The sequence below is a fragment of the Phragmites australis genome, chromosome 1 (assembly GCF_958298935.1).
Source record: "Phragmites australis chromosome 1, lpPhrAust1.1, whole genome shotgun sequence".
NCBI lineage: Eukaryota > Viridiplantae > Streptophyta > Magnoliopsida > Poales > Poaceae > Phragmites > Phragmites australis.
The window spans coordinates 12093152-12101950 of record NC_084921.1 but is presented as its reverse complement, the minus strand read 5'-3'; positions in this window follow the sequence as shown (position 1 = coordinate 12101950).

Sequence of the window (8799 nt, the reverse complement as noted above, 5' to 3'; positions counted from 1 at the left end):
AGTTTAATGAATTTTTCGAGGCCAAAAATAGCATCGAAGATTGAGTTCTCACCCCCTGAAGTTTCTCCACCGTTTTTGGAACGTTCGTTTGTGTCCATAGCCGCCACCCCTTACATCAAACTTGAGCAAAAATTATATATATTTCCTATTCTAATGCTGCTTAGGTGATAAAAAATAAGAAAAAAATAAAAGAGAAATAAAAAAATATTAGTGAACTAAGTATCTATGACTATTATCATTAGTGATAGGTCACAACATAACCCGTCATTGATTTCAGGTCATAAGTGACGGGTCACCTTAGGCCAGTCATAAGTGACGGGTCAAATTGTGACCCATCACTTATTCCTTGTCATAAGTGACGGGTCACCTTAGGCTAGTCATAAGTGATATGTCAAGTTATGACCCGTCATTTATGACCTGACATAAGTGACGGGTTATATTACGACCCGTCACTAATTTCATGTCTCATTTGTCTGTTTTTCATATAGTATCAATTCGAAGTTTACTAAAGTGTTAATGAAATGATTAGTTTACATTTGTAGCAAGTATATGATGGATGATATTTGGCTACTGGATTTCTTTTCCAATCGAGGACAACGATACGTCTATATTCAGTCTGGATGACAAAGAGGGTCCAGTGAAATATGCACATATGTCACCGTAGGTAATTAGTCCTAAGTTCTAATGTTGTGATGCTCAAAAAGAGTGGTACAAACATGGAGGGAAACACGTCACTAAACTTGTAAGGTAAAAATATGTATCTCTTTAATTGATATGTTTGAATAAATTCAAGTGTCTAATCCTCGGTTGTCTGTGGCTAGGTGGCGATAATCATCTGGTTTATTTTCATTGGGTCAAGGAATCCTACTTCAGTGATGCTCTTTTGACCGCGTGTATGTATCTCCATTCTTCTATAAATAAGAAGTTAAGGCATTCAGTCTAATGGTAAAAGACCAAGGATGTTGCACAAGTCTTCTATGTAAAGGACCTGGACCCAGCTAACAAGGAAGAGCGTCAAATGGTTCTTCAAGGAAAATGAAAGATTGTCAGTATTGAGGATGTTGTCGACGAAGAAGACTGCGACAAATTCGATGACCTACCTCCTTTTGGAGAGAATGTCGAACTTCCTCTCATTGATGACACTGAGGAAGCTACCTACATACACCGCGATCATAATGAAGCATTAATCGTTTAATGAAAGTAACTTTCATATATTTGGCGACCATAACAAGGAGTAGCTTTTTGAAAGTTCAGATCTGAGTGTCAGACCAGGCGATCAGGCTTATGTGACACCACACTTTTCTCTTGTTGGAAATCTGAACTATTAAGTTTGTGTATGTCTAATTTGGTTAAAATTCAAATTTGGTGCACATTTCATGCATGCAAGTATTCATTACTTTTTTTATTACAAATTTGATATTAATATTACAAATTTGACATTAATATTACAAATTTTACATTACTATTACAAATTTTACATTACTATTACAAATTTAAACTATACAAAATCAACTTTGACATTGATATTACAAATGTGAATTGGTTAGAATTCAAATTGGATTAAAAGGAGAAAATCAAATGAAGAGCTCAAAATCACAAAGTTAAACAAGAATCAGTGGTTAACGTTAATATTTATGTAAAGAGTATGAAAAATTAAGTTTAACATAATTTGTTTCACATGTTTTTTTATACGGATATTTCATAATTTCATTACGGAATTAACAAATTACAGACTTATTAATGAAATAAAGATAATTCAGTGCACATTTCATGTATACAAGTATTTTTATCATGTAGGCGACAACAATACAAACTCAACAAATTTGGTTTCATATTTTTCTCAACTCTAATAATTTTTCTATAAATTTTCAAGTTTTCAGCTAAATTTAGCAATAGAAGAATATTTCAGGGAAAAAATATTTATCATTGATACTCCACATATCAGTGCCGGTTAGAAACTAGAACCGGCACTGATACGTGCATGATGCTTCTGTACATATATATACCAACACTTAGCCTCATTCGTTGCATTCACCATTTCAGCCCGCTCCTCCTCCCGATGCTCCTCTTCTCCGCCGTTGTCACTCCTCCCCGACGGTCGCCTCCTGCCTGACCGCCGCCTCCTCCCCGACCGCGCCACCTCCTCCCCGGCAGCCCCGCCAACCCCTGACACCCCGCCTTGCTGACCCCCGACGCGTCGGCCCTCTCCCGACGTGCTGACTCCTCCCCGACGCGCCGCCGCTCCTCCTCCTGACACGCCGACTCCTCCCCGTTCGGACTTGGCATTGATTTCCCGTAACGGTAAGGAACCCTAGCTCCGCCTCTACATGATCTGCACTACCTTTGTGAGGGATGGGTACATACTATAAGTGACAGCAATAAATTGTGGAGCACACTTGGATGGTTTGCACAGAAAATTATTTGTTGTAGTTTCTTCGTCAAGTTGAGCTTTCATTCTGGTCATATTTTAGATCGATGTACACAATTGGGTCTTTCTAGGTTTGCACAAATGCACTTTATTAAACTTCACCATCCGTTCAGAGCATGGTGCGTTTAATTGATGTTTAAATTGATCTGTCTGGAAACCTGTGCAGGACATGGGTCTTGGAATTTCCATGCACAAAAACATGGATCTATATATGTTGGGGAAAAATAGATCAGTCTGAGAATAATAGTTGATGATTGCTATCAAAAGTTCATCCAGAGCTTTCAGCTTTCGGACTCAGCAGAAGGCACTATCCCCAAAGCCTACAAACTCCTTCGGGTTGCCTCTCCAGCACGTACGTAGTCTTCCGAAGACTCAAAGCTACAGCAAATCCCTCCAAAGCCTTTGACCTCCGAATTCAGCAGGAGACCGTATCCCCAGAGGCTGCGGACCCCTTCGAGCCACCCCTCTGATGCCTATGCGGCCTTTCGAAGCCTAAGGACACAGCCGGTCTCAGAGATAATATCAGAGAAGAAAGGACGCCCCTTGTAGCCGACCTGACATGAGGTGACGGGCGATTAATGCCGGTGCAAGTAGTACTTATCCTGAGGCCCCAATGCGATGCAAGTCGTCCTAATACCCCTGGCAGAGCGGCGCCGGGCTGCAATTTGCAACCGGCTCATCCCTTAGAGGGCAGGCACCACAATAGTTACCACGATAGATATTTATCTTCTATGTAGGATAAAAGGTAGTTATTCAGGATAAGGTCCAGTAATTTGGTCATGTACTAGATATTTGTATACCATGATAACTTGTACACTAAGCTACAGACTACCTTATAAATAGAGGGTCGTGGTCACCTGGAAGAAGAGGTCAAAAAAAAAAAAGAGCCCGCTCAACATAGCACGAAGGAGCATAATCACAAAGTCTTCCTGTGATACTCCCGTCCTAGCTCAGTCCATATTTTTACTATCAATACATTTGTGGTGTTCCTTCCTCTCAAACTTCGTCTCCAAACTTAAGTCTTCTCCTTAGAAGAAACTCTCGCCGTACTTGCGAGGGAAAGACGATCTCTTGCTCTAACAATATACGAAGAGTGTAATAAAAATTTTCTAATAGATTTGAATGGCAAGGGGCCAAACTCAGCTGCTGGGAGCAGCTGATTAGTGGGTTTCTGAAATCTACAAAATTCTGAACATTTCAGACCCCCCCCCCCCTCAAAAAAAAAGAATTTAGTGACTAAATCTTCAATTACAGTGATTAGAACATGCTATTCATGGGGGAGGTTGGATCTATGGTCTATGCATTGATGCCTGGGGTTAGATGAGCTGTATGTAACCTTGACAATGAGCAGTAATAAGATTTATTTGGGTGAGTTGAAGAACATCGCACATGCGGCTGCTTTTTTATTTATTTATGTTTTTAGATAAGGGTTTAAGTTTCGATCTTCATGAGAGACCTATATATGAGTGACAGGAATCAATCCTCAACTGACTCGCACCACTCTTGCGACTTGCGAACCGAGCTAAGATCGGTTCCCACATGCGGCTGCTTTTCCTGCAGCGTGTGAAACTCTTCAATAAAACACGTCCAAAATGGAGCTCAAAGGGAACACAACCACATGAGTGTTGATTGGTAGACAGCTAGCAAGGCAGCCAGACAGGGAAATTTCCATGAAACTTCAGAGATGTAAGTTGCTGAACGGAAGCAGTACTTGGCTACCATGCAAGTTCTGAGAAACTTTCTAAGATATTTCATCGATGCTTGATTCGTCGATACACACAGCAAGATATGTATATGCTTCAAAACGTGCCCACAATTACATTCGAATTCGTTCCATGCCTAGCTTGACCTATCCAGACCACGACTAGCAGGTCCTAAGCTATATATATGCTTATGTTATATTGATTCTCATCTTAGTACTAAGGTTAGTCTTGATTTATACATTACCTAGTTGCTTTGCCCATATATTCTTTTCATACTGGTGATTCATTTATATTTTAGTTATATATACTGAATCTCTATTATTATATACCTGAAAGAAATGTTATATGAATTAAGGAATACATATAGCTAGCCGTCGGTGGTGCTCATGAGTTCCAACTTCCAAGCCATATATATCTTACGAATTAATTCAAAGATACCACTGAGTTAACTAGGCAATTTATCACCATAAAAGAAGCCACATTACTTGTGTTAGTACTGGTCCAGCGCGTTCGTGTCATTTCTTAAGAGAAATACAATCGATCTAGATAGCATTGCTTGCACGCAGACGACACACTCCAGCACCACCACGCAATTATCATTTCTTAAGATATACAAGACAATTTGACGTTACAGTCAATTGTGTTTATCTAGATGACTCAATTCAGTCATCTAGACAAACACAATTCTAATGCACAGTCAATTTGACGTTATGTTCTTGAAAAGAAATTTGCTTTGTGCACTGCTCGTGGTGGTTTTTTTTAGACCAAGTGCTTGAGTGGATTCGAGTTGGCCTAAGAAGCTTGGTTTGAGTATTATGTTTCGAACTTTGTAGGGCATATATTTTTTATCTTATGTATATGTTGTTATGACATGTTTCTTCATTGGAAAAATATTCCCATCCCATATTTCCATAAGCTTATCAATTTCTATTTTCTAGTCTCTAATATAAGATTTTGCACTTGGTTAACATACAGGTATATGACTTCTGAGCCAATCAAGACGACCCAAAGAAACTAAAATAATTGCTTGACAACCTAAAGACTAAATTAAGTGCGAGATGAAAATCTTAGCATCCTTACTCAGAGAGAATAGAAGAAAAATAGTTCTTTATTTTGTACTGTTAGTTTATTTTGTTAATGTCTTATCTTTTTAATCATTCATAACGTCGACTTAAACAATATTCTTTATGGTCCACCTAGTGTGTTTGGCTATATTGCGTTTATGTTGTTGCTTTGTTATCTCTAGATGTTCTTGTATATAGACCTTTCACATTAATCTAGTGGAAATGTATATATTATATTTGACGAAGCGTGAATGTTGTACCGATTTCTACTACAAATGTATGTATTTGACTTTGACCAAACATGATTGTCGCTCATGATTATGCACTACAACACTAGTTCATTTTGATTGCACCAAGATCCTCACTACAAACAATCTCTGTGAAAAGTTGAATGCAGAAGTAAACCTAAACAGGGGTGACATGTCCATGAGCAAGACATCGACTTGCTAACCATCTGCACGTTTTACTTGGTCTTTTCCTAAATGTGAATCGATGCATATATTGTGACCATAATTTGATTACATATCTCATTAATTTTAACTCTAAATCAAGTGCTTCTTGTGTCAAAAAATTTTATATAGGAATGACACGTACAAAATCCAACCATCGTGCACAGCCTCGTCCCGTCCCCCCTCCGATACAAGGCCCCTCCTCAGATCCAGCTCCAGCCTCGGTACAGGATGAGCCTGCAAACATGGAGCTGGACCAGATGGGAGGTGGTAGTCTGAGTGCGTACCTGAACATGGATCGGTTTGAGTTGGAGACAGCCGCTGAGGCTACGTAGGGTAGGGCCGAAGATCATGCTCCAGAGGGTCAGATCGATCCAGATGCTGATATTCCGACGAGTGACGAGATGACAGGAGAAGAGAGGAGTGGATGAGGTCCCAGCAGGATGCCCGAGGGACGTTTCATCATCACGGATGTCAATTCAGTCAGGGATCCCACGAGACCTAAAGTTATTCTAAGTCCATTCAAAACAGCAATTGGGTGTCTAGTGAGGGACCATGTTGCAATCACATATAGAAGTTGGAGAGGCAGACGAGATGACATGTGGGTGGTTCCCGATAACATCAAGGATCTTATGTGGGGCAAGTTTGTGGCAAAGTTTGAACACCCTGAAGGATGCAACATGGTCAAAGTGAAGAGTCATGCCCTATCAACAATGGCCATCGCATTCAAGAATTTCAAGGGTAAGCTGTGGAGAAATTATTACTTGGTGGGCTGGACACTAAAATAGGATGATTATCCGACGGTGGAACCATTTTAGAATGATTTCGTAGAGTACAGGCGGTCAGAGGAAGATCAACGACTAAGTGAGGTAAACAAGGCAAACTCCCATAAGAACGTGTACCCCCACAGAACTAGCTCGCGTGGGTACGTGAGGAAATGCGATAAGTGGGAAGAAATAGAAGAACAAGTAACCCGCAATGGTGTCACACCTCAGACGGCCAACTGGATTGAACGAGCGAAGCACTATTTGTACGCGAGAGGGGTGACTTTGTCAGCAGATGGCAGCCTAAACTTCAAAAGCGATAGAGAACAGGAAGTGATGCAAAGAATTGCAGATGCCTACACCCAGTCTTCCCAAGGCTCTTTCAGGCTAGAAAGGGAGAAAGACCAGCTAACCTTGGCTCTGGGAACCAAGGAGCACCTAGGTCGCACAAGAGGCAAGGGTGTGGTGTCTTGGAAAGAGGGATTTCTAGAAGTCGTTGAAAGTTAGAGGAGTCGGAAGAGAAGGAGAGAAGAACTAGAAGAGCTGCTGGTTGTAGTACGATAAGAACTTGTACATGAGCATCAGATGACAGACGCCAAAATCAAAGAAGTACATCAGCAAGGAAATAGGCAGCAGCAAGGCGAAGAAAATGTTGTGAGCCCTGGTGGTCGTCGGAGCAGTTGCGCGTTCACGAGGTTTGCAGAAGAAGAATCAGCTCGTTACCCCGTGGACGACATCATAGAAAGCAAAGTGTGCAAGCTTGTCGTGCCCACCTTGAACATTACCACCACGGTGGCTATGGGGCAGGTCGACCAATGCGTGGAAGAAGCTCTCTTCAACGATCTTCCAATACTGTGGGGATACGCCAAGGTCCACGTGGACTCTGTGCGAAGGCCGTACCATAAGATTGATATGGATTACCCAGGAGAGACGAGTTCCAATAGGCTCGGATCAAACGTGGGTGGCTTTGTTCTGTGGCCCAAGCGCTACATAGTGTTTGAAGATGAGACCGACGAGTCGTCTGATACAAAGTCGGACCCACCACATAGAATTTCTTTGACTCCTCCACGGTCGCCGCCACTGCCATCGTCACAAAGAAGAGAGCCAACTCCTCCACGGTCGCCGCCACCGCCACCGTCAGCCAGAATAGAGGCAAATCCTCCCACTCCGAAGTTGCCACCAAGGGAGGCAACTCCTCCCCCTCAGAAGTCAGCACCAGTGCCACCAAGAGAGGCGACTCCTCTCCTTCCGAAGTTGACAACAGCTGCACAGTCTAAGAATTTGAGTTCATCTCAGAAGTCGGCTTCATCCCAGAAGCAAAGGGCACCTAAGAAGGTGCCAGCACCTAAGAAGTTACTTTATGAACAAACATCAGAGGAAACCAGAGCGATAGTGGATGCCAGTGTCAAGAAATTCTTTCAAAAGCCAGAGCCTGAGAAGAAAAAACCAATTCGTGCAGATACACAGAAGTTTTTTTTGAAGATGGTCAAACATGTTGAGCATAAAAGTAAATCATACTATGCGCGTATCAAAAGCAAGAAATACTTGAAAGAGTCTTCTATCGAACAGATACGACAAGAATAGAATTTATAAAGATTTCTTGAAGATGCTAAAATGATAAAAGAGAAATTTCTAGATGAGTCCCTGGCACCAAAAGCAGCCGAGAGATGGCAATTTAAGTTGGACGAACTCTTGATCGCACCAAACGTGTGGGACAAACTGACATATCAACTTCAAAAATTCCATGCGTGGTACATGAAGGAGTCGCGGAATGGTAGAGAATGTTCGAGGCCAGATACAAGGATCGAGATTTCCTCCACGGGAAAGGCTCTATTTATATATTATTTGAGGAAATGTATCGACTGTACCAATAAGATACCCTCGACGTGTCTATCTTGAGTTATTGGACTCTGTAAGTGTCGTATACGTATAATTCATAGTATACATTCATGTACCATTGGATTGAATGTCTTAACTTATTCCTTATGTAAAATAGAGGTACAAAGATGCAGGACGACGGGCATCGACCATGTGGGATTCATCGATCAACATTATGTAAACCCGACAATGATGCAATCCGATCCAAAAGGAACCGAGGACTATGCATTGAAGTGTATTCTGGAGCTATAATTGAAGAAATACATACTTTTGCCCTACCACTTTGGGTATGTGTTTTCCTCCATAAATGTTCTATTCTTTTTTAGCAATACATCGTTAGAAATTAGGACCAACTAACCTATGATTTTCTATGTGCAGTTTTCACTAGATCCTCCTTGTCATTCAGCCAGACATCAGCAAGATCATTATTTTTGACTCACAAAATAATCCAAAAAAACCCTACAAACCCGTCATTGACTTGCTACAAAGGTAAAACCTGACCATTTCATTATT